The following is a 26,923-nucleotide window of genomic DNA, read 5'->3' on the forward strand; positions in this document are numbered from 1 at the left end:
CTAGAACCTGGGGTTCAAGATATAAGTTTAAGATAAATTTCAACTGACAGAGCTCCTGCAAAAGAAGGTCCAGTTCCTGCAGCCCTGCTGCTTTCCAGGCACTCAGGGATTTCCAGTGCTGCCCCTGGCTCCCAGAGGTGATTGCCAAAGCTCTGTCATAGAGGAATGAGCAATGAGAGCCCCTACAGGTGCAAGGATCCAACACTGCCAGAGAGAGCAGAGTGGTTCAGAGCCTGAAAGCCTCTGTCATTTTAGTCCAGGAGCACTAATGTGAAACAGAAACAAGACATAATGAGATGATGGATAATAGAGGAAAAAAAAATAAGACATAGGAAGAGAGGAGGTGCAGGCTTGATGTGAACTGTGCCCCCTTTACTCCTTCAGCTCCTGAGCTTGATTAGGATGGGCCTTACCCTTTAATTCCCTTCAAAAAAGACTTTCAAAAGCATTGCCTCCTATTTAATTATATTGGCCCATGAGGTCAGAGGAGGATGTTGGTGGTGTGGCAGCAGCAGATGACCTTCCCACCAGCATTCCATCACATTTTGTCACTGAGCAACAGATGGCAGAGGGGGGCAGTCTGACAAAAATGACATCTGATGTGGAAGTACATGTGAAGCAAAGGTGTGTGATTAAATTCCTCCATGCAGAAAAAAAACAAGCCTATTGACCTTGATCAATTTTCATAATTAGCTCAAATGCTTATGCTGAATGTTTATGGAGATCAAACAGTGGGTGTGAGAACAGTGAGACAGTGGGTGGTGGGTTTCACCAGTGGTAAGAGTAACAGTGGTTCATCTCTGCTGGTGCGGACTGTTATGAGCATGACATGCAAGCTTTTGTTGAACACTGGGAAATGCACAGCTAATGGTGACTGCATTGAAAAATAGTGTTTTGTAGCTGAGGATTTTCTCTATCAAACACTGTAATTGTGCTCTTTGGATCTATGTAGTTTCCAAAGAAATTAATAGGAGGCATTAATTTTGGAGCAACCCACACACTTCCCTGTGCTCTGTTCACACTTTCAGCCTGAGAGTTAGTCCTAGGAATAGAAAAGAGAGTTAACAGAAATGCTCAAAATGTGAGCAGGCTCCTGGAGCAAGAAAAATGCAAAATAAAACTAAGAGCAAAACCCAAAATAAAAGGTGTCCCCACCTTGGGAAGCCAGATTAGAGGGCAGCCAGGCAGACCAGCAGAAACAGAAAAAGACTGCCATCAAGAGGAAGCAGCTTCCTTTATCTGAGTTTCTAATTCCTGACCAATGCTGGGATGTAGATCCTGGAGGTTGGCTGTGAATCTGACCCAAATATTTAGGTACCAATTTGGAATGAAATCTCAGAGTAAAATCAGTCTGAGCTCACCCTGCTTGCTCCAGATCAATTTGTCAGTGAGAAGAGGCTCTCTGGAACTGTGGACATTTCTTGTGATGCCATTCCCTGCTTCTCTCCAGCTCCTGAATCTCAGCCTTCCTCATAAGTATCTGATGTGGAATTTTGGCCTTCAGCAGCACCTAATCCAGCCTCATCCAGGGAATTCAATGAGGCAGGGCATGCACCACTGCCATAACTACGTGCCAGAACTGTTAATGATTAAATGCAAAAGGCATTTCCCCATTATATCCTTTCTCTCATGCCAAGTTTTCCCTTGTTAATTACGAGGAAAAATTCACAACTTCTCTGCTGTATAATTAAATCTTGCAATTAACATGTGCACTTAAGCCATCCTTTTAAAAATGAGACTTCTGCAAGTTCTGCCAGTGGGAAAACCTTTATGGAAAGCAGGATGGACACACTGTGTTGATGATGCAGAACACCCCGAACAAATGTCAGGTCTGACCAGCAGCACTCTTCCTGTGTGACACGTAGAAGAGTGCATGTGCTTAGGGATGCTGACACAACACAGAACGAGTAACAGAGAGCAGGAGGGTGGCAAAAACAGAGGCAAATACATTAAGTCTCAATTAGAGTAGTGACACAAAAGAGAGACAAGGTTAATATATTTCAGAGAGAGCCAAGGGTTGGTCTCAGCAGTTTGATGTGACAGAGGTGATGACAGGGAAGAGCTTTTTGTTTCATTGGGCACTGCTTGTAAATGGCAGTGCAGTGTCAGCTCATCACAGCCCGTGCTACGGACCTACTCTTGAGTTTCCATCCAGGCAAAGATGCTCAAGAAGAGCTGGATTTTACTACAGCATAGATGTTCAAGCATTGTATTTTCAAATGTCTTCACAGATATCTGGATAGGGGCTGTAAGTTTGTGCTAGATAGCTTTACAACAGCAGGGAAGTTTCTGTGGTCCCAGACTGTGACTTGACTTGCGCAACAATACAATTACAATAGTCTTTGAAGGGGGATTAGGTTGGTGATATCCAATATTGTAGGCTGGAGGGAATAAAAGCCAACAGCTGACTGCCTACCATCCTGTGTATACTGGGAAAAAGGGAGATGTCTCTTTAACAGCAATCCACATGGATATTTTAATTGTTTTGACTGCACCTTCTTCAGCTGTTACAGCTTTCCTCATCCCAAAACAATCCTTATGCAGATAGAACAGGCGCAGACAGTATCATGAAACAGCCACAAGAGCCCATCAGAGAAACAAAGAGTTATTTTCTTCTACACTTCCTCACACACAAAGCTGCACATATTAGGATGAAGTCCAGCATTCAGGCATAAAATCTTAAATTACAGAGTGATTGGGGCTGTTCAAGTGATCCATAAAAGTATGCACTTAGCAAAATCTAAGGACAGGTAGAAGAGATGGATAACACCCAATGCGTCGCCTTTTCAAAACACCCACTGAAGCATAAAGAAATCCACAGACACAGAGGTGAAGGCAGTGTGCTGTTCGTACAGTGCAAAGCAGCAGTGACCTCAAGTAATAAAAATACCTGCAGATTTAAGCCCAGAGGACTCTACTGCATATCAATAGCTATAAAACCAGCAGAAATAGAAATGTATTATTTATAGACTTATTTATAAAACCTAAACACCTCTCTGATGGACATACTTCTGTCTGTATTGCCTTCCCCCATTCCTCCCTTCATGGTTTGTGTGACAAGGTTGCACAAGGCTGCATCATGAAGACAGATACGTGTAGAAACCACAGAACTGGCATCAGGAAGAAATGAAGTTCCCTCCTGCATAAATTTCCCAGTGGCATGATCTGCGTTTCAATTAAGCATCCCCACTTTACCCCTTTGGAAGTGGAACTGCAGACAAAATCCCAGCACAGAGCCTTTGCCATTAATTTTAACACCAGTATAACTGGATTATGACAGAAATCTTATATCTTCTTTTCTTTCCCTCTTTTCTTATTTTCCTCTTCACACAGCACAAAGCCTTTTTGCTTCACTGGACATACTGAAATGCCAACAGAGGGAAGTGAGGTGCTTTCACTATCTCCTATCACTCAGCTCATTCCTTAAAACACTCATGTAGTTCACATTGCTTTTATCTTGCTATCACTTACAAGAACATTACAAATAATAAATCCATCCTAGGATGCCCCATTTTACAGTCTAAAGCAATTCTGTTTTCACAGGGGCAATTTTCCCTCTTTCTATATCCTCTAGAGCAAAACTGCAGGTGCCGAAGTAACATCACAAATGAAAAAAATTACCGGAGCCTTAAAAGATTAGGCTGGGGAAGATAATGGATTATACTGATGGAGTCAATCACCTACATTTATTTGGAGAGCCTAAGTGTCTCTGGATCAGGCCCTAAGCTGCTGAGCAACACACTGAGTAGTTCAGACATGGGGTCACAAAAATGATCCAAGGGATGGAACACCTCCTGTCTGAGGTCAGGCGGAGGGAGCTGGGGCTGTGGAGAAGAGAAAGCTCCAAGGTGACCTGAGAGCAGCCTTTCAGTATCTAAAGGAGTGCTGTAAGAAAAAAGGGGGCAAACTCTTTAGCAGGGTCAGCTATGATGGGACAAGAGGAAACAAACCAGAGGTGATATTTACACTGGATATAAAGGAAAAGGTTTTTACAATGGGAGTGGTGAGGCACTGGCACAGATTGCCCAGAGAGGCAGTGGATGCCCAATCCCTGGAGACAGCCAAAGTTAGGCTGGATGGGTCTCTTAGCCTCTAATGGAGCTGTGAGCATTCCTGCTCATTTCAGGGGAGTTGGACCAGATGGCCTTTAAAGGTCCCTTCCAACTCAAACGATTCTATAATTCTATGACTCCAACCAGATTGACATTAGATTCATGTAAAGCAGTCCTCATTTTGTCTCCTGCCTGTTCCTTTTTTTAAGGACCATAGCACTTGCCTCTCCATGGTGTGTACCCTACAGGGCAACAGTGGTTCTCCACGGTCAAACTATACAAGTGGTAGATAATGTTTTGGAGAAGATTCCACTTCTTTTTATTGCTACTCACCATTCCAGTGAGAAACCAAAGAATGCAAATTAGTGCAAAATTACTCCAAAATCTGTTTTCACCTCCTCACTACCACTGCCATATGCAATAGCTTTCATGCCTTCACTACATTTCACCCACGAACTTAAAGGGAAGTTTCATCTCTTATTTCCAGGTTCTCATTTGATGCACTTATTTCAGATGTCTTTACCAGAACTACCAAATCCTGTCTCTATGTCCTCCTGCAGTCCGGGTGCTCATAGAGATTGGGTTTAGTGGGCAATATTGGTGGTAGGAGAATAGCTGGACTAGATGGACTAGATTACCTTAGAGATCTTTTCCAGTTTCAGTGATTCTTTGATTCTTTCTGATGAAGTAATCATGGTGCTGGCCCTTAATGAGTTGATGAGTTAATGTGAGCAGTGAGTTAAATAACTTAAACTCAAGTTGATCTTGTTGTGACTTACACTGCTGAAAATCTAAAAGAATTGTTTGAGGTACAGCAGCATTAAACAGAGCTGAACAGTGAGAGAGTTAAATCAGCACTTTCCAAATATGTGGATTTTCAGCTCCTTTTTCTTGACAACGAAAGTCTGGTCATCGCACCTCCATAATTTCTTTCCAAATTCTGGCAGTTTAGTCCCAGAAAGTGATAAGGACTTGTGAGCAGAGAGTGAACATTGCATAAGCTGGTTTAATACATCTGCATTAAATACAATTTCAAGATGTACACGTTGCTGGCCAAAGAGCTTTACTACATGTTCCAAACATATTTTTCTTGATGGAGATGTATCTTTTTTACACATCAATCTCACTCAGCTCTCCCAGCTTTTTCCTAATGGGAAAAAGATCACATTTCCAATGTTATGCCTAATAAAATTCCCATTAATAGCATAGAAAAGGGTATACTTATTTCCAACACACACTTTTTGGGGTTGAGATTTTCCAGGAAAAAAAACAAAAAACCTCACTGCAGCTTTCTAGATTTTAAGAGTTGTTTTTTCCTCCTTTGTGAGACAGAAGTGTCATCACAAAGCCCTGTGTGATTACCTGCCATCCTTTGCTTGTTGGTCTATCCAAATTTGTTAGCATTTTTACCTTGCAATTGACAGAAATGACAAAAAAAGCCGTGTCTCATTGGATGAGAACAGGCTTTGCTTCTGCGCTGACAACACTGCCACCCTGCGTCCCACCAGCCCCAAAAATGCAGCTATCGTACCCCCATCACAGACACCAGTCTCCTCCAGCTCTCACGCGTCGCTCCTTTCCCGATACTTCCCAGCAATTACTCACTTCCTAAAGCTGTTCAACTTTCAGCCAGGCACAGGATTTATGGCTGCCTTGCAAAGAGCCGCCGTCATGCAGCACAAATGGCCATAGGAATGAGGCACCTCTCCTCAAACAGTTTGGTTGCGCAGTTTGGGTTGCGATGGTTTGATGGAGCTGCCCATCAATATTCCTCTGTAAATTTTTAATGTTCACACCATGTGAAACGTTGTAAATAAAATAAGCTAACCACAATAGGCTATTCTTTGTAGTTCATTTAAAAAAATGTCAGTTCAGCAGTATGGCTAACTACTTGCTGTAGATATGGCTTTAAAACTGTCTAGGCTAATACATCAAGACCACAATTTGAATAACCTCTAGTGGCAGGCAATTTTTCAGAACTTCCAAATACTACAATGAGTAACACTAGATTATTATTTTTTATTTTTTTATTTTTAAGTTATGTGCTAATATGGATAGGACAGAAAGCAAGTAAAATAAGTGTGGAAGTCTCACTTTGACATATTTATTAACCCATGCTGTTAATTATTAGAGATGAGCTCAGTGTGGAGAAGTCTGGATTTCAGCCCCAGCTATATGTAGAAGTCCTGGGAGTTTGGAGGTGAGAGATTATTATTAAATGACCCCATTAAAAAAAATGTGCAAGTACTATTATTGCTACCTTGGGCCAAGCTTTAAAAATTGTCTTTTGTTGTTGTTGTTGTTGTTCCATCCCATCAGCTGTTTCCATAGACGTTATACAAGAGAAGAACTAGCGCACAAAAAAATAAAAAGAAAAAAGAGAGAGAAAAAATGACCCAAGCATAAACAGCTGCAAAATACACTTGGGGAAAAAAAAAATAAAATAAAATAAAAAGCAAACAATGTCTGCAGCATAACAAAAACAGCTTTCCTAACTTTTTTCTTGCCTGTGCCTTGCCTAGAAGAATCTTGGAAGGAGATGTGTCACTACAGAGACAGATTGATGACTTTTCCACTGGTGGTGTGTCACTGACTGATTTGATAGGATATCAGTACACTATTTGATCTTGCCCTGCTTGCAGAGTGAGCAGTGTTTGGGAGAAATATGCAAAAACCAGGCACAGAAGGACATATATGATTATATGCCATTGGTTTTGAACACCCTCTTCTATTTCAGACGAAGACTTATATCCTCATCTTCTGGCCTTACACAGAGTTTGGGGCAGGGGGCAGAGTGGGATAGAGAAGTACAAGGGGTTTCTTTGGCTTGAAAAATTGCTTAAGAGGGAAAACCAATAAACTGTAATATTGAGCAGCTGATCAGCAAAGGCCAAATCCTGGCTCAATTTCAAACTAAAAGGGAAGAGAAAAAAGTTGATAACAATAAGATTCCCCACAGGTGGTGGATTCCCTTGTGACCTGGGGCCAAGCTACACAGGGCTCTGAGCACCTGATGAAGATGTAGGTGTCCCTACTCACTGCATGATGGTTGGACTGAATGGCCTTTAATGGTCCCTTCCAACACAAATGATTCTATGATTCTAGTTCCACTGTAAAGTTACTGAGTAATTTCTGGTACATCTTCACTCTCCTATTTGGAACTGCATATTACTGCATCTCATTTCCCATAGCAGGGTCAGTTGTGAGATGGCGAGTTGCTCAAGGCTTTATGTAGTTGTGCATTGAAAATATCCAGGGATGGGAAGAGCATAACCTCACTGGGCAACCAGTTCCAGTGTTTGACTGTTCCCAAAAGTTTATCTGTATACTCAGCCTGAACTTATCCTTTTTCAGCTTATGCTCATTGTCCCTCATCAGGCACCACTGTGAAGAACCCAAATCTGCCTTCTTGCTAATCTTACACCTATTCTCTATCTAAGCAACTCACATTTCCCTTGCATTTCCACTTGCCCAAGGCCTGGCTTTGTTAAAATCTGAAGATCACCAAAAAACCTTCTTCCGTTATGACTCGTATACCCAACCAGTAGAAGGTAGCAAAAGAAGAGACAGAAAAGATCATCTTACTACCATGATAAGGATGGGGTTTTTTTAGACAGTTGTAATCAAGAAGACAAATCAAAAGTCATCCTGGTTGTGATATTATCTCAAAGCAGAACTCAGTATGAATTAAAATGCAGAAATGGAGGAGAAACAAAATCAGAACAAGTGCAAGCTACAGTAGAACCTAAACCAGAACTGCACCCAGAAATACCTATTGGGCTTATTTTGGTCTATTAGCCATCGTCTCTCCTGACTGGAGTGAAAAGACAGCCTTCCATCACTCTCGTGCACATACAAATATTTACTGTTTTCAGAGCAATATTTTCCTGTGCGAAACAATCCTTAATAGAGTTTCCAAAAGATCCTTATGAGACTGGCTCTGTTTATTTGGCATTCAGGGCCATGTAGTGATTTGTTAATGTATAGATCTGTCACAACTAATAAATCTTTACAGTGTTATGGATGACATTATTATTTTTGATCAAGATTACAGCACTGGCTGCTTGATGTCTCTGATATTGATGCTCACAGACTATCAGCTATTCCTTGAATATTAGTCTAAAGAAAATGCCATTCAGGGAATGGTGCCATTTAAATATTAATGGCACAATGATTTTGATGGTAACAGTATCCCTGCAGAAGCTGCATGTCTTCTGTACATGCATTCACAGTATTAGGCAGCAGAAAGTGCACTCACTGGGGCTGATTATAATGCAGAAATGTTCATGTGCAGCTGCTTGTGGGAGGAGGGCAAAGGAAGGGGGGAAAGTGGCTGACATGGAAGCCTGCATGCAAACATACAAATTGAATTCCAACAGAAAGAGTAAAATAAATCCTAATCTACTGCTTATGCTTTGGTGTCGGGTGAGGCTTAAAGAAACTAACAGTAGACACAGCAAAAACCTCCACAACCAAGAGCAAAAACAAATACTGTATAACATAAATAGCATATGTGCCAAATGAATTCTAAAATAAAACAGATGTAGCAAATTACATTTAATAATGTTTGTCAATTCCCCATGCAGCTAATGGTTTGTTAGAAATTAGTCCCTAATGTTTTAGGGACTGCTGGCATTTATGGTCATTTTCTTTGTCTTAATTTACGTGTTTGCGTGTTGTGTGCAGTTTTTCTTGCTCCTTGCAGTTTTATGATCTTCCTTGGCTCCCCAGGACTTCAGATATTGTTTTAACTTACTAGTTATTCTAATAATATCATGACCCTGAGAAGAATTGGGTAAAAGTCTTTTTTTCCTCTTTATTATGAAATAAAAGCTCATTCTGCTCTCATATCAAAACTCCCATGAGACCTACTTATTGCCAAACATGTAACTTCTAGTCCTGGATTTCCTCAGTATGAGTGAAGAAAAATACATTGTGTAAGGCACAAAAGATAATTCAACTCACACCAAGTTTTCCTCACTAAAAGACTCAAGTGCCGTAACAAATCCATTTCAGTACCCTTTTCCAACCATTCAAACATTGTTCAAGAGCACATAAAATTATTTTGCATCATTGTGTTAGAATAAGTTAAAAAAAAAAAATTATATCCATTTTCCAGGAGAAGGAATTAAGCCAAATGAATGAATCCATAAGGTTTTCTAAGTCCAGGTCAGAAAATTCAGCTAAAAAAAATCTCATCTCACATTGTTAATAGCATATCTCTGTCACATTTTGCAGACATGAGAAGCTGGATCTGGGTTTGAACTCAGAGTGAGAGGAATTCAGACCATTTCTGGAAAGAATAATGAACAAACCTCACCCCCAAATATCATACCATGATAATACTGCACCTGTTATAACACAGCATTAAGATCTGCCATTTAAAACAGACCATCCAATCTGAAGACAGCAAATCATATTCCATTCTATCATGTATACAATTTACCTGCTGTGCTTGCTGGTCATTCATATATCCATCATGATGTCAATCAGAGAGAAATGGAGTCCAAAAGTTTATTGTTTTTTTTTTTTTCCAACTCTACCAGATGTTGCAGTTTTAGAATAGATTCTCTCTCTCTACAAATACTAGCGTGAGTAAGAAATGTTGGATCAGCTTGAGCTCATGGTATCCTTATGCTTTCAGTTCCAGAGCAGAGATGAGATAGAGGGCAAGTCAGCTCAAAACCCCAGGATGGTCCCAAGGTTACCATAACATGTCTACAATGAAACACAGGACATAATGTACTTCTGTGACAGAAATTCCAGGTTTCATTAAAGGAAAAAAGTACTGTCCTCAATTGCAGAGATGGAAGATCCACCAAAACAAGAAAGAGATCAGATTTTGGCGCTTTTTTGTTGTTGTTGTTGCTGGTAGTAGGTTTTCTGCTTTTATTTTTATTTAAGATTTCACTAAGAAATATGACAAAACTAATTTCCTCTCCAAAAAAGAAAATACAGCTTGGTGCAAAACTTTCTCCTCCATCATTCTGATGGAGACCACTACAATTTGTCAGGCAAGAGCAAAATTCAAAGTATTATGAGTGTGAAAGGTGAATACCCTTGATGTACACAGTGAAGTTGCACAGGGGACATATTTGCAGGACATAAGCCATACCAGCTGCCATGTCAGGCATAGTTTTTATCCACCTGCAGATACATTTTAAAGGAGGTGTAAAACTCATCCACAAACTGGGCAGCTTCAAGAAAATGTATTTCAATTTGGTAACAGAGTGAAAGGTGGAAAGATATGTCATCTGCAAATATGTTTATATCAAAAAACTGTCAGCTCAAAATGGCAGAACCTAGATGGGAATAAAAGACACAGAAAAGATACAGATATCAGTCTCTCCCTCTTGGGCAGCTGATGGCTGAGAGCAAGTCCTATTCAATTCTGCTCTGTGGCCTTTCCCTTCAAGAGCTGACACGGGTGTAAGTAAACACCAGTGAGCCCAAAAGCTTGACCACTCATGCTGAATATTGTCCATTAGCCCTACCCAAAGGGCTCAAAGCCAGATGTTCTTCAGCTGTCCTTCTCAATCATCTTTTGGCACAAAGACACCCCAGAAAAGCTCCTTTACAGATTTGGGGAGCAATGTATTTATTAAACAGTGGAAGTGGAAAAGGAAGCGCTGCTGGTTCCAATCCCCTTCATCAAAACTGCTGGCCCAAGTTCAGATCTGTGTTCCTCAATGTCTTGCTAACTATCACTTTAATTTGAAGCACTGAATATTTATTCTGGTAGGCCCCCTGCTAAAAGATGACAGGAAAATTCAATCCCTGGCAATGTCACTGAAGCACCACAATTATCAAGGCTGTGACTTACACAAACAAAGCTCAGTTGCCTTCTGAAGGATTCCACTGGTGTTCAGTTTTCAGTTCCAAGAATCTATCACACCATCTTGATACTCAAAGACCTTCATTCATCTTGCTGTTACATTTAGGCACCATCTACATGGCACTTTTGGAATGAGGTTCATCTTGCCTGCTAGCATAACACAGTCATCATCTGCCTTGTTATCTGAAAAATATAAGTGTTTCATGCTCCACTGATAAATCTGCTACAATATTTGCTGTTGCTTGTGTAATATAGGGACCTGTTTTATGGAATATGTATGAAATGCTTGACTGATGATAATGATCATTGCTAATAGTGAGCATCTTCTCCCCCCCGACCCAGCAGGTGGGACAAGCTGAGTGCTCCAGTGTAGATCCCATTCCTCCTGCTCTCTTCCCATTGCCTTTCTCATCACACAACACTGCCAGGGCATCAAATCCTCTCAACACAACAGGGTAGAGGGATGTTAAGATTCTGAGGAGACTGGTTTCTTTCTAAGGTGCACAAATTCATTCTGAGGACATGTCAGTGGCCCTCAGACATTTCAGTCAGGACAGGGTCCCTTAGAAGTCTTAAAAAAAAAAAAAATTTTCTTCACTGAGAGCCAAGATCCAGAATGAGTGGCATAGATCATGAAAAGGAATTTTTCTCTCCAGATTACATACAGGAATTCTGGGTCTCAGAGAAATAAAATCATTTGGCCCTAAATGGCATTAAATAATTCGCAGTGAGTTAAGGACTGAGATCAGGAGTCAACCCAAGGCTGCAAGCAGCTGCCTGCAAATGGACATCTCTTTGATGTTAATGTCTTCTTCCAAGCTCTTCCCCTCCTTTTTGTAAAACTTGTCAGAGCCCAGTGTCTTTAAGATCCTGCACACTGGCCAAGTGTTCAGCCAAATCTGGCTGAAATTGGATAAAAGTGTTAAATGACCACCCAGCAGACAAGCACATGCAGTACCATAAACCTCATTTCCTGAAGAGTACAAAATTAAAAAAAAGAGCTTGTAGCCCCTTCCTTTTGACCAAATCAATGCATCCCTTGGTAGAACTGAGTATTGATTTATTTTATACTGACATTGTTGTTTGGAGTCTTAGATTTATGCTCCTTGCCCAAAGCTCATCCCTGAAAGAGAATGAGTTGGTGAATCCACTAACAGCCCCTGCTCAAACAGCTAATCATTCCCTTTCTTAAAGGCTTTTAAGTCAGCTATTGACCTGTATTATTCTGCCCTGAAAGAGCTGTTATAAACTACACAACAAATAGGGGTGAGAAAAGACTAATCAAAATTGGTCTCAAACCTCCAAATCTTCCCATTAAGAGCTGCTTCCATTTCTTACTTTTCATTGTTTTGGGTTAAGAATGTTTATGAGGTATTAGACATTTTATTGGTTTCTTCTCCATTTTAATTTTGGCTGTTACATATTCAATTGATAGAAGAACATAAATCTTTTTTTTTCCCAAAAAACTTATTGACACTCACTGTAGGGAGATTTGGAGGGAAATGATGAGATCCATGCTTTTGTTGCATCCAGTAGGACCAGCACCAGAATCTAATTTTTACTACTAGCAGATGATACCCAGCCAAAGCTTACGGACACAAGGAAAATTCAGGACCCAAAGTGACAAAAGACTACCAAATCCATCATTATTTTTCCACCTCACCTAGCTAACTCGAAAATCACTGACTGCTCACTTCAAAGCAAACACAGCTGCAAAATGACGCAGATACCATTAGTGACAAGATGGCATTTCTCTGTATTTGTATTTAAAGAGGAAGTTTGTCACAGTACAAAATTGGTCTGCAGGTGCAATGAGTGCATTTCCAGCTCACAGAATAAGGGAGATGTTGGCACTGTGGTCTTCAGTAGCTCTACTGAACCAAAGCTATGGGTCTGTGCTAAAAAGGGGTTCAGAGCAGCAGCTTGTAGAAGTGGCAGGGAGCATGAAGGAGGGAGCCAACACCAAAAAGTAGGCTTGACAGAAGAGGTTTCATTGATTCTTTAGTCTCTATTTGGTGTTACTTTGAAGCAATGAAAAAAAAGCAAGCAAATGAATCTTATTCAAGTTAGCTTGAAATTCACTTTATAATGCTGAGAGGCAGAAATGTGTATTTCCAAATATTTCATCCTGAAGTGTTACTAATTCATCATAATGGAAGATTTCCCTAATAAGTATGAGCTGTGGTTTCTAAGGAAAATTACTGTACAATATAGGGTTGTTTGCTCACATCCTTTAAACTATTGGCTGCAAGGTTCCCGCACTAGAAACAGGTAGAGACTCATAACATATTCATGTCTCAGCTGCACATGTGCTCAGAGGTTGTTTTTATAGAGATATTATAGGATCTTTCTCCTAAATACACATACATGCATTTACAGCACCTGTTTTGCAGCTACCTTTACTACAGCGTTCAGTTATTGTAGATCTACACTTCTCACGGCTAATTCTGTGAATCATGGACACACAGCTCTATATGCTACATTGGTTCTCAGTTTTATTTTAACCAGTATCAAGCTTGGAATAACTGAAAACGCTGCTGTGAAATGGCATTGTGTAATTTGCAACCTGCATATACCACTACACTACCAGAAATTTTCAAGCTTTTAAAAACAACAAAACCCTCGGCTTTCAATTTTTCTATCTTGTTAGATAGCCTAATTCAACCCAGAGAAACTGTGCTTGCTGAGCAGCTTTAATAATACAGAAGCAATTTAAGTTCAATGAAAAGTGTTCCCTATGAGGACAAGCTGAGAGAGCTGGGGCTCTTCAGCCTAGAGAAGAGAAGGCTTCAGGGGGACCTAATAGTGACCTTACAGTTCTTGAAGGGGGCCAACAGGAAAGCTGGAGACAGACATGTAGTGATGGGATAAGGGGAAATGGCTTTCAACTGGAAGAGGACAAATTTAAACAAGATATTAGGAAGAAATTCTTTACTGTGAGGATGGTGAGACACTGGAACAGGTTGCCCAGTGAGGTTGTGGATGCCCCTTTCCTGGAAGCATTCAAGGCCAGGCTGGATGGGGCTGTGAGCAACCTGGTCTAGAGGGAGGTGTCCTGCCTATAGCAGGGGGTTGGAATTAAATTATCCTAAAGATCCCTTCCGATTCAAACCATTCTATGAAAAACCTTCAATTATGAAACAACAGCATACTTGAACACGCATTTCTAGAAGAAAAAAAGCAGAAGATGTGAAGATTATGGAATCAGTTTTTTATGGAATGTAAGTTTTTCTTCAGGAATTATTTAGTGCCTGGCACATTTCTATGATTTTGCTGCTTCAGATTTGTACTTCTCATGGTGCAATAGCTTTCTGATCATTCCCATTCAATGCTGCATGAACCATTGCTGCCTGGAAGAGCAGCATTATATTAGCAGCCAACCTCAAACCAGTCAGACCCAGCTTTTAATGGGCTGTACATTTTAGGAAGCCTGCTCATCATACACAGATTCCAACTGAGAGATTTCAGACCACATTTATGGTGATACAACTGCAGCACACCCTCAAGCTCTGTAGAAAAGTTGGGAGTGTGCTGGGGTGTCAGCTGTTGGCACCAGCTCACCCCCAGCTTCTTATAATGTCCATACAGCTTTGAGCTGATCCTGACTTCAAAAGGATCCTCTCCGATTTTCCAAGGCTGGTGCCAGGTCACATTGCCACTGTTTGAGCAGCTGTATCGTGTGCCATCCTCACATGAGAAATGGCAAAAATCAAGCAGTCAGGTGTCACATCTCAGCACTGCAAAACTGTTCATCATTATCAGCAAATACAAATCCAGGGGCTTGAAAGAAGTCAGCCTGAAGCTTTTTTCTTTCAATTAATCATATTCACTGGGAGACTCCTCCTCCATAGCACCTTACTCAGTATATTTACATTTCACTGGACATTAAACAACTAAACTATTTTTGGGTCCAACTCTGTACATTATTTATGTGTCTCTCATTGTCCGTCCACAGCAAATTTCTAGGACGTTAAGCCAGCAAGATAGACATGTAAAAAGAGTTGAAAAATGCATAACATTCTTCAAAAGTTGCTAATTTCCGTTGAACTTGAAAATAGCAAGAGTGTCAAATGCTAAATAAAAGAGGGCATGATCTTCTTGAAGTTAATTTCAGACTTGACAAAGGATATAAATGCAGTAAGTATGAATCTTGTAAGTGCTATTCTGTAATCCTGCACTGATTACTGCAGTTCACAGAAAATCTTATTTGGTAGCATCTCTTAGGATTGTAGTGAAGGAAGTGACCAGATTCCACAAAGATGCGCACAGTTTAAAACTAGCCCAAGCAGAGATATTTGCATGTGATGTTTGTCAGTGTGTACCTAGAAGACAGAAGAATGACCAGAAGTGCAGAAATATGTGCTGTCTGGGGATTTCATGCTGAAGCTGTCGTAGGCACAGTTTCAAACAAAACTGTTTTGATACTCTCTCAATTCAGATGATACAAAACACTGCTTTCCTTTGACATTTGGGATCAGTTTAGGCACAGCTGTAAAAGAAACGGCCTCTAAAATGCACTGCTTGTATCAGCAGTCCTCCTTGGCATTAGGAAAACAGCCTCAGAGATGACGTGTTCCCTGACTTTTATCCAATAACTCTATTGAATTTGTTGTCTGACCTTTCCTTTCCTTTGAATGGCATCATACATGGAGTAGTATATCATCATCATCTTCTCTCGAATGATGCATTTCACTAATAGATCATTAGAAGGAAAGCTCACTCTGAAGATATACGAGTGCAATACATCATGATGGAGAAGGGCGTAATGTTGATGTACTACTCAAACAACAGTAGAGTCCAAAAGGAGAAGGCCCAAGAGGAACCCTGCTTAATTGATAAGATAGGACTACACCACAATATAAAGCCTCCAGCATGTCCTCACTTTGCATTATTGAGATACACCACTGTGGCTATTACTTCTGCTGATACAAAAGGCATGACAAAGTACTTTCTTATTTCTGTTCTTTCACACGGACTGGTTGAACACTGGCAGCCTGTGCTTTCTGTCAGGTCAGAACTGGCTTTCAGGCTCAATTAAGTCATACAGGCAGTAGGAGGGCAGCTCTGGTGCAGCAAGCATCATGCAGCACACACAAGAATCTACTGGGTCAAAGATGTCTATAATGAGCTGTTCTACAGGACATTTGCACATACTTCTGGAGAAGTACATTGTGACTACACAGGTCATGGCTCATCAGACACTCCCAGAAACACTTCTCTCTCAGAGGAGTACGACAAATATCTCCTGGCTCCTAAACGTTCTGGAGCGTGGGTTGAAATATCAGCAGAATACAGATCCCTTCCCAGTGCTGAGTCATTTATACTGCAGTTGTACTTTCAGCTTCCCCTGAAAAATATTGTTTTTACCCATCTCTGTCCCTACTTCTTCAAAGGCTGCCTTGTACTTGACTAACAATTATATTTGGGCATAATTTCCATTAAAACTGTTCTAAAACATTGCCACTTTGCACGTTCCCTAACAGCCACTTATATCTGGGAAGCTACAACTTGGTGCAGGAAAATATCCAAAAAACATATCTGCATGTTTGCCCTGCAAAACTGCTCCTTTGATGAACCCATCTGCCTCATTCAGCATGACACATTGGTTTAAAAGCAAAAGGACTTTGGTGTCTGGCCTTCACAGCGGATGTAACCCTCTCCCACTGTCATTAGCTCTTTGCCTACTTAATTATCTCCTCCACAGTGGAGAGAGGCACCTGCAGTGCTGCATGGGGACAGTGCTCTGTAGCACTGCTCCTCCTATTCCTGTGCTGTTATCAGTAATTTTGCTCTGTATTGTCAACAAGCATATCAGAAAAGTAAAACACAATTAACCACGGTGCCAAATCGTGGCTTAATGCTTAATTGCACAACCCACAATGAGGTCACAATTACTGGGCAATCAGATAAGCTTTCACAGATGTATTATATAATCCATGAGCTTAATTCCTCTGGAGGTAGCCAGAAAATTGCTATTCATTAACAAAGCGGTCCCATTATCAGAAAACATATTTAAGTCATCATTTTCTACATTCTGGAAATAATGACGTTTCTTCTTCAAAGGGTAAAAACACTTTTAAGAAATGCTTCAACTGGAAACTACTGTGCCAGATAAACATAATGACAGATGTTTAATGTCATCCTTCCCCAGGTAATAAAAAAAGTGAGATGTTTTTCTTAATTTCTTCAGTTTACTTCTCATGAGGTAAACTACTGTTCCATTGGTGGACACAAATCACCAGATTCTGAAGATTCTTCTGTAACATGTTCCACAGGAACCAAGGGAGTGACATAATTAAGGGGCCAAGATAAAACACAAAGGGTCAAATGCATTTTTCTTTCTCTCTAAACTTTTTTTTTTTATTTAAATGATTTACTGCCACACTTATAGGGCATGAAAGGATAATGCTGTTTTCAACACTCAAATGACGTACTGAAACTGACACTTTTCTGAGTACATTTGTGCATCTTGATGCAGCCACCTCCCTTCTCATGAGAAAATTCCCATGGAAACAAATGGGATTTTTTACTCAGAAGTGATTGCAGGATTGGCCCCTCTTTTACAACTATTAGAATGCATCGACTCTCCCTGAAAACCCAGAATTACTTCGCAAAAGTAGAGAAGACGTCCAAATATTTAACCAATTTTAAGGAGCATTAAATCATAGAAATGACTTCAGGATATAACTTCAGAATTATCCCGAATACTTTTCCTATAACTCTCTCAGACTGAAATAATATAAAAATCTATTAAAGAATAAAAATTGTCACATTTGATGTGCATTTTTATTAACAGCACTATACAAATCTGATTATGTAGCAAAAGGACAACAAAAATCTTCCTTCAAATCATGTAGTAAACAAAGCACTCAAAAAATCCTTCACTCATGTTAGAACGTTAAATATCTCTGCCCCATTGGCAAAGGTATTTAAACTAAATTCCCTCTTTATATTTTAAATCAGATTTCCCCATTCCTCTCTCCTTGCTCTCATTCCTCCAAATGCTTTCCTGGGGGAGATTTATTTATCCAACAATTCGTGCCTTCCAGACATATTATTTCCTCTGTCCACTTTACAAATTCCCATATCTGACATTTACTGTGAGGGGAGAACATGGCTGTACAGATGGATTAATAACAAAATCAAGATGCAATAGTTCCTACAAAATGCCTCCTCACTGATAAACTGAAAAGTAACTATGGGCCACAAGATAACCTGCTAATGATGAGCAACATCATCACTTAAGGTGTACCAAAATGTACTTCTGGATTGGGTTTCAGTCTGTTTCTGCCACAGAGTAATGTGAAGCTATTTTATCTTGCACAGCAGGAGATCACCTGGCATAAAATGACCATTTTTTATGCTTATCATGCAGAACTAGATCCTTGCTATCTTCATTGGGATGCATGGGGGAGCAGCGATCTGCCCCCATCTCATCAAACAGGAGCTTTGAGGATGCTCCTCTTAACCCCTTCATGCTTCCATAAGCAAATAAATGTGAACAGAAAGGCAGATGTAAATGTAGACTTCACAGGAGGGAAATTACTATTTGGCCAACAAGGAGGCAGATTGTTTTATTTTTAGTCCTCTCCAGACTGAAGGAGCAGCAGGAAGAGCTGAATCCATCCAAGGGTGGCAGCAGCCCATCTCTCCTCCCAAAGAAACTGATACTTATCGGGGAACCCTGGTCCTGCTTTATGCCCTCAGTGATTCCAGACACCAGTGAGAAACTGTCAGCTGTTCACTTCATGCATCTCTATTTATCAAATAAATACAACCAGTTTCTATAGGTTTCACTGCATTTTGAGGGAGGGGGTGTTATTTCTCCAGCAGCCCTGACAGAAGTGACAGGAGCATCAGTCTTCAGCCCCTGAATGGTTCCCCCCCCCCCCCCATGTACTCCTTTTAGCAGTGACATCCACTTCATGTGCCCTGGCACCACTGACCACAGCACTTAAAGTCAGAACCCTGTTTCTCTTAAACCGTAGAATCATAAATGGTTTGGGTTGGAAGGGACCTTAAAAGTCATAGGCTTCCAACCCCTGCCATAGGCTGGTTGCTCCCACCAGCTCAGGCTGCCCAGGGTCCCATCCAGCCTGGTCTTGGACACCTCCAGGGATGGGGCACCCACAGCTCTCTGGGTAGCAGTGCCAGGGCCTCACCACCCTATGACTAAAAAAATTTCTTAGAGATTTCCTAAATCTCTCCTCTTTTAAATTCAAGCCATTCTCCCTTGTCTTATCACTATCAGAACATGTAAAACATCTGTCTCACCATGCTTACACACTCCAGTACTGAAAGGCCACAATGAGATCTCCCTGGAGTCTTCTCTTCTCCAAGCTAAACAAATCTTAATGCCTCAGTCTGTACTTCAAAGCAACATTTTGAGCAGGGTCACCTCTTCAGCCAAGCTCAACAAACCACTTTCCATCAGCCTCTGTATTCATACGCACAGGCTTCAGGAAGATCCAGACATGCATCTTCCCATTGCTCCATCCCCACCTCCCAGCCTGCCTGCCCATAACTTCAGATTTATCATAGCCAATTTTCTCCTCCTGTACCAATTCACAGCAGCATATCCCTGGGGTGACCAGAGGCAGAGATGTTTGCCCAGATCTGTGCTTCATCTGCGAGCCCTGAGCAAGCCGCATGAAAATAATTAAAGCGCATAACAAGGAAAGGGAAGGAAGGAGAAATTATATGCAAATTTAGTCAAGGAGCTCCACAGAACTAATTAAATCGGATAGGAAAGCTGACAGCACAACAGCCACTGATACTTCTCCCCCTTTTTCTCACTAAAAAAAAAAAAAAAAAAAAAAAAAAGTATTGATTCCTTGCCTTAGTATAGCCTAGTGCAGAGCAGCTAGCTATGGATTTGTTGTTTGGACTCATGTGTGGACAAACCTCATGCAAAAGTACATGTAATGCTGAGGCAGCATGAACAGAAAAAAAAACCTCAGCAGAAGAGTCTCACCAGGATCACATAAAAAAACATTGGCAAATCACTTTGTAAAATAAAAAAGAGAGCAGGAGAAGCAGTCAGTACATTTAATATCCAGAAATACAAAGAAAAAAACCCACTCGTAAAGCTCCTGAATTCCATCAGCTATACCCAGCTTTGAGCACAGCAACAGAAGAGAGATCCATTCCCCTGGCCCTGCATTTGTCCTCCAGACTCAGCTCTGGAAAAAGCAGCCAAAAGAAAACCAGTAGACTGGAGTAAGCATTCATTTTGTATTTTCTCTTCCATGCCCCAGGATTGTTGCATTCCTGCCTTCAAAAGTTAGTTTCAACAGCCCATAGTAGACGACTTATGTGTTGCATGCACTGTATGGAAGAATGAGGGCCATAACTTACTAGCTAAAAAATCATGAGTGGCAGAGGTCCCCTGCGGCTCACTTGTAGTTCACACCTCCATCACCTTTCTGAGTTTCATCACAGCCATTTCAGAACTATTTATCCCAGAGGAAAAGAAAGGCTTTTGGTGTTCACTCTCTCCCTTCACCATTTACACCTCATGTGACATGGCATCCATCACTTCGCTTCTCTGTGCCTTAATTTCCCTGATTTTCTTTTTTCCCCTCTTCTGTAGAAACATTTGGTGCCAGAAGGAAATCAAAGAAAAAAGATAATACCATTCTTGGAGTTGTCTCTTTTTTCCCTTTCCTATCATCTTCTAATCAAACCAGCATGAGATATCAAGCAATTACAATGCCATTTGCTCCCTGCTGGATGCAACAATTAGCCTAAGATATCTAATGAAAGGAATTAAATTCTAAATCTTTTACACCAAATAGCTTTAATTTTAATTACAAATCCCAAATATATCATCTTCAATAATGATCAGACCATCACATCTGCTAGGGGCCGATGAGGATTTGCTTTTTACGTGGTTTGGACTGAAAATGAAACCAGACTCTCCCCACAAAAGAGCCTTACTGAAGTGAATGGAAATTAGGGTACAACAAGAATCAGAGCCCACAAAATCCCTGCAGAATTTCCCAGAGGCTGAGGCTGTTACCACACTGCTCTTTATCTACAGCTGTGACAAGCATCCTTTTGTATCAGATCTGCAAAAGTTCTTTGGGGTTTGGGGAATGTAATTCATTGCTGAATGTCTGTTACATCTCCCCATTTGGGATCAAGCCACACAGTCCATTACAACTCCAACTAGATCTTATTTTAGCTATTTGCATTATTTCAGGTACCTGTCCCTGAGCACAAACTGCCCACTGGCACACAAGCATGAGTCCATTAAGGAAAGGTGATGGCTTGGGACAGCTCATCTCCTGGCCTTCCCCTCCTCTGCCTAGACAGCGAATCACAGAATGGCCAGGGTTGGAATGGACCTCAAGGATCATGAATCTCCAAACCCCCTGTAACATGCAGTGCCACCAACCTCCTCATTTAATACTAGACCAACTAATGGTGATGAGTTGGGAAACAGGGCAGTCCCAAAGCAGAACGCTGCCCGCCATGCCTGTCTTTGATTTTCTTGGCATGGGAGACTCATGAGTTCCTTCCAACTTTCTTCTTCAGATTTCACTAAATCCCAGGGATTTTCAACTACAGTGAAAGAAATCAAACACAGCTTCTCCTGTCTGACAGCTGCTGACATCCTAACACCTGTAGGGGACTCACAATCAGTGCCACCCACAGCCATTGATGGCTCACACAGGTGCAATTGATCAGCCAACCATCCATGATGCCATAGAACCACCACATAATGCTACTACTTCCAGAAAACTCTATATTACAAAGGCAATCAGTCCACATTCACAGCGTTGTCACTGACTTTCATTTCCATGTTATGATATCCCTTATGTCCATAAGCTTCCTAACTGCTTGCTGAAGCCACAATTTTATACCTGTCACTTAGTAGCAGCTACCCCAGAGAGTCTTGTGTTTGCACAGACCTGCATATGTTCAAGTCCTTTTTTTTTTTTTTTTTTTTTTTTAAAAGAGACAGGAAAACAGAACTAAAGAACCTATGTGATGAGTCACAGTCCCTGTATGTGCCTACATGGCCATTCATGTAATGCCATCAGACCCCTCTGCTCCTCCAGCATTTTCTACCTGCCCAGTCATGTGGCTGCCTGGCCACATGCAGTGCTCAGGCAGTGCTGAGATCCCAGAGAAATGCAATGCTAATCCATCACACCTAATCTTCATACAACACATCCAGGCTCCATCCATACCCATCTGTCTCCTCCAGCACAACCAATAAAGCCAGAATTTATAACTGCAGAATCATGCTGAGTACTGCTTCTCACTCTATAATTTATACAGGGTGATTTATTTGTACTGGATGTACCTAGAGGATATATTTGTTGCTTCCCTCCCCTTTAGATGGAGGTGTGGCATCAGGCAGTGAGATCCATGGTGCAGAGCTACTGAATGAAGCTCCAAGCAGGCTCAGCATAGGATTGGGAGCAATGTGCTTGTCTTGTCCCATCACAGTCTATGCCTGATGCTGCAGACTTTGCATATTCTTCCTATTTTCAGGGCAAATGCCTGGCTGATCTGGAATTTTTTTAACACAGTAATTTCTTATCTGGGATAACAAACTTTCACAAGAAAATATAGAGAAGTAAAAGTGATGGGTCAGATGGAGCTTTGGAAGATCTTAGAATTCCATCTGTAATGATGAAGGACCACTATGATAGCTAGTCCAATCATCAACCCATCACCACCATGCCCACTAGCAAAGACCAAGACCATTGCTGAAAAGAGGTCCACCACTGCCTGGAACACCCTTCACAATGTGCTTGCTCTACCTGCTGTTTTCAGCCCTTCTGCAAAAGGGATTCTCTGCTGTGGAAAGCATCACAGCAGCCACTACAGCTAGAGCATCAGTGGAGTCTCCACAGACTCAGAGCAAGGAGCTGATGCTCCATCATCCACATTCCCTGGCCAGGGCTTTCACAAGGCACACTTCCCTCTTCCATCCCAAACTTAGACACAAACATTTTCCATATTTAAGGTCTGGGTTTCTCTCCAAGACAGAAAGCATTCATTCTGAAATGCCCAGCATCTTTTGTTAAAGTATTCTCTTTAGAAGTGAACCAGTTCGCAGGAATGGCACACATATAACATGGTGCCTCTTTCTTGCTGAAATTTGCTTCCCAAATTGCTGTGCTTTGCCCATTTCTACTAGCCCTATACAAGCATGGAACAGTGAGTGTTTTAAGATGTAATAGCTTTACCCATCATCACTAGAAACACCTGCCATGGGAGCAAGAACTTTAAGATTTCTAACGATATAACCGTCTCTAGTAAGCCCTGGAGATTTGCCTGCTCTCAGGCCTTAAGGCTATGACAGTGATCTATGGAAAATCTCTCTCTGATGATTTAAAGGTTTTTAACATTTATTCTGCCATCCAACATGTATAGGCAGTGACTAGGTCAGACTGGTTTTACAGATGAGTGAAGTGGAAGAAAAAAAAAAAATCAAGTACAAATATTCTACAACTCTAAAGGGATTTTTTTTTTTTCCCAAAATGCTGTATGCTAGCAAGTATTTGTAAACGTGTGTGTTGGCTTTTTGTGTTTTTTTTTGTTTGTTTGTTTTTTGTTTTTTAAAAACCAGCTTGGAAATTAGTAGTTGTTACAGTGTACTTTTCACAATGACATCTACAGAGAAGAAAACATGAATAATATTTTCATACAGGCTATTGTATTGCCCCCTAGAAAGCTTTTCAGTAGAGCAGATCAGAAGGAATAATTTTCAAAAATACTGATTTTTAAACACCCCTTTTTCATCTTTTTTATTTTAAAGTAAAATAAAGCATTATTTTTCTGTAATTTAAACAGTTTGACAGGTTTCCTCTGTGAGTAAGACCTACTAATGTGTGTTCATGGCAATTCACCACTCCAATTTCCCAATCATTCTCTGTTTTGTCTGGTTAGACTGTAAATTCTTTGGGAAAATAGTTGTCTCAGCGCATGAATTCACATAGGCAGGGGAATCCTGCGTGTTTTTGTTCTGTGATAGAGTCCCACCAGATTCTACAGATTACAACAATAACAGAGAAAGAAAAATAACTCTATTTTATGAATGCAGTGTTGACCATTTAAAATTTGATTACATTTGATTTTTAAAATACTCCCAGAATGGTACAACTCCCTGTGGAAGGCAACATGTAAGCATTGGTAATATATTTGTACGGAATGCCTGAAGAAGTTGTGGACATCCCATTCCTGGAGGTGTGCAAGACCAAGTTGGATAACACCCTGGGCAGATTGATCTGGTGGGTGGCAACTCTGTCCATGGCACAGGGTTGGAAGCAGATGGGCTTTAAGATCTCTCAAACCATTCCATGGTTTCACGATTCTATAATAGCTCCAAATCATTGCCCTGGACCTGCTAGCCTTGTGAGGTGGCCAGTGGAAAAATATCCTGGTCTTCCATGAGCTAGATAAGAAAGGACCCAAGAAAACTTGCCACCTGGCAAACAAGGCTGGAAGATGGGCCCAGTGAGACACAGTCTGTATCCAATGGGAAACTTGTCCAAATGAAAACATCACCAACACTTAAGATGGAAGCAGACCAACACCCTAACAATGAGTGAGTGCCAGAAAGTGAAGCTTATTCCAGTTTTCTGACAAATATGTATAATTCTCAGTTCCCCTGTACATGTGAGGCACTGCCTCAGGTTGCCCAAAGGAGTAATGGATGCCCTATCCTTGGACACACCCAAGGTCAGGTAGAATGAAATTCTAGGCACCTGATGAAGCTGTAGGTATCCCTCTTAACTGCAAGGGAGTTGGACCAGATAGCCTTTAATGGCCCCTTCTAACTCAAACAATTCTATAATTTTGTATTATGATGGCATACTAGGAAAATAGCGAGAATATTGCTATCATTTGATTTAGTTGCTTGAAGTCTTTAACTAAAATATCCCTATAATCAGAATAATATCCTTGAATTCATCATGGGTCAGCCCGTGCCATTATTTTGGCCCAAGTTTTGAAGTTTGAGTTCTCTCTCTCTTTGTACCCTTGCGCATATACCTGATGCAAAAAGCTAAGCACCTTTTCTCCCTCCCTCCAAACAACTTGTTCTGGGCACACTCTAAGCACAGTACCTGCATGTAACTATTGGTCAGGCATAGTCCTTATATATCTCTTTTTATGTGAACTTGATAAATGTGGTCTGCTTAATATGGCTAAGATGAATGAGCCAATAATTTCTAGACAAGACACCAGACAGGCAGGCTGTTTTGATTTACAAGGCTATGTTAATAAATACCAGTGGCATGTTTTGTTCTTCGGGTTGCTATGCCTCTGTTCCTTCTGGGTTGTTGCTGATGAAAAGCTATGAATTCACCCACTCTGGTGCTGGGTTTGAAGAAGGAAGGTACCAGAGGGCTGTCAGGAAAGCAGAGTGGAAGAGCAGCTACCTGAGCTACCTACAGGTGTTATTTTTGTCATATAATCTCAGCACTGCATATCCTTGCTCACATGTTAGAAGGGGACAGGGGTGTCTCCAAGTTGGTTAGTATATCAAAAAAAAAAAAAAAAAAAATCAGTATCTCCACTTCTTCTACATACTCCTTTCTCTCCTTCCTAAGTGGGGAATTTGTGCTGGTGGGGGTAATGCTGGATTTTAGATGAGCTTCACTCAGAGGTCAGGTTCCCCATAAGTTTCCCCAAGGGTTAAGCACCAGCACAATGACACCCCAATAGCCTGTGACCCCTCAAAGAGCACTGTGTGCACCAAATAAAGTGTTTACATCAATAAGGGAGGACCCCAAGTAGAAGAGAACCAGGGATACTCTGCACCTGAATTAGCTAACTGTATTAGGAGCCAAATGGAAATCCTGCTCCTGAATCACTTGAGAAGGTATATAAAGGGGTATACAAAAAATCAAGTTGTGACAGTTGCCCTAGTTTTCTTCTTTCAGCCAAGTTTTACCGCTGCCATGCTTTTAGGAAAGGCTTTCAGTCAGTGCTACTTTAAGTGCATAAAACATCAGTAAATAAACAGCAGAGCAATATACTGTTAAGATGTATGCAATAACAAATCTGACCAGATACCAAACACGGAAAATTCTGGAGGCAGATTCTAGTCAGCAGAGTTCTGGAAAAAATATAGAATAGGCATATTTATCTCAATGGCTCATCAGGATTTTTATCTGCAATTTTATTGACTTAAGTTTCACATTCATAAGCTTTCAGCTTTGCACTTGTATCTGCATGGGTCGGAGGAAGGAGATAACAGGGAAAAAAAAAAACATTTATTGTAACTCTCCCCATTGCCTTTTTTCCCTATGCACAAGGCTAGCAAAGCAATCCAACAAGAGCTGATATAAACTGACAAACAGAAAAACAGAAAAATACAGGAAAAGAACTAAAATGCCTGAAGTCAAAGGAACATGAGTATACCTTGTGAATTCAACTTGAAAAAAGTTAACTACATCCAAGCTGCTTCTCCCAGTAAGGAACTACACACCTCTGCCACTGTGCTAATAAATAGCAGCTTGTCCCAGATATTTACCTTACCTCTAGTGCTAGATGAGGTCCAGAAGAAGAGAACAGTAGCACTCCTTCCATCATACTTCCAGATCTGATGCATGGAGCATTTCCACCTTCGCATTTCTACAAACATTAGCTATAGGCTAAGTCTCCCTTGCTTAAGGTTGCAAGGAGCCAACAAAAACCTCTGTCACTACCCCCCAACCTCATCCCAACTTATTTATATCAACTACTGTGGGATTACCCACAGCTGTGGCATCACCCACCTGTACCATCAACCTCTAGGTCTACTTCAGGTGGTTTCCAATGCACTGAAAGATACTGATTTAAGGTTGCTCTGGTAATGTGACGTCACCAGTGCTCCTTATCTGCTCTGCAAATCTTTTTTCCTAGGATGAAACTATTAAAGGCAATGCTCTTTGCCAGAGCTTTCTCAAAGGGTTGACACAGTATTACTTCAGCAACTTGGTGGACTTTTGGGCTGAGACATTTCACAACCACCAGAAAGACCTAAGGAACTTAACACCAACCCATCCTAATAAAGGAATCACTTTCCTCC

At 41.0% G+C, this 26,923-nt stretch overlaps 1 long non-coding RNA gene across 1 annotated transcript; it reads right to left on the reverse strand.

Moving 5' to 3' along the window:
* Nucleotides 1-8,868: 8,868 nt before the first annotated feature.
* Nucleotides 8,869-26,542, reverse strand: LOC125694854 (uncharacterized). The gene is made up of 3 exons (XR_007377737.1): nucleotides 26,392-26,542; nucleotides 10,876-11,070; nucleotides 8,869-9,770 (listed from the first exon to the last, which is right to left on the reverse strand). It is a non-coding gene; the product is annotated as an uncharacterized LOC125694854 (long non-coding RNA).
* Between the last annotated feature and the right edge of the window lie 381 nt (nucleotides 26,543-26,923).

Source organism: Lagopus muta, chromosome 6 (genome assembly GCF_023343835.1).
Source record: "Lagopus muta isolate bLagMut1 chromosome 6, bLagMut1 primary, whole genome shotgun sequence".
NCBI lineage: Eukaryota > Metazoa > Chordata > Aves > Galliformes > Phasianidae > Lagopus > Lagopus muta.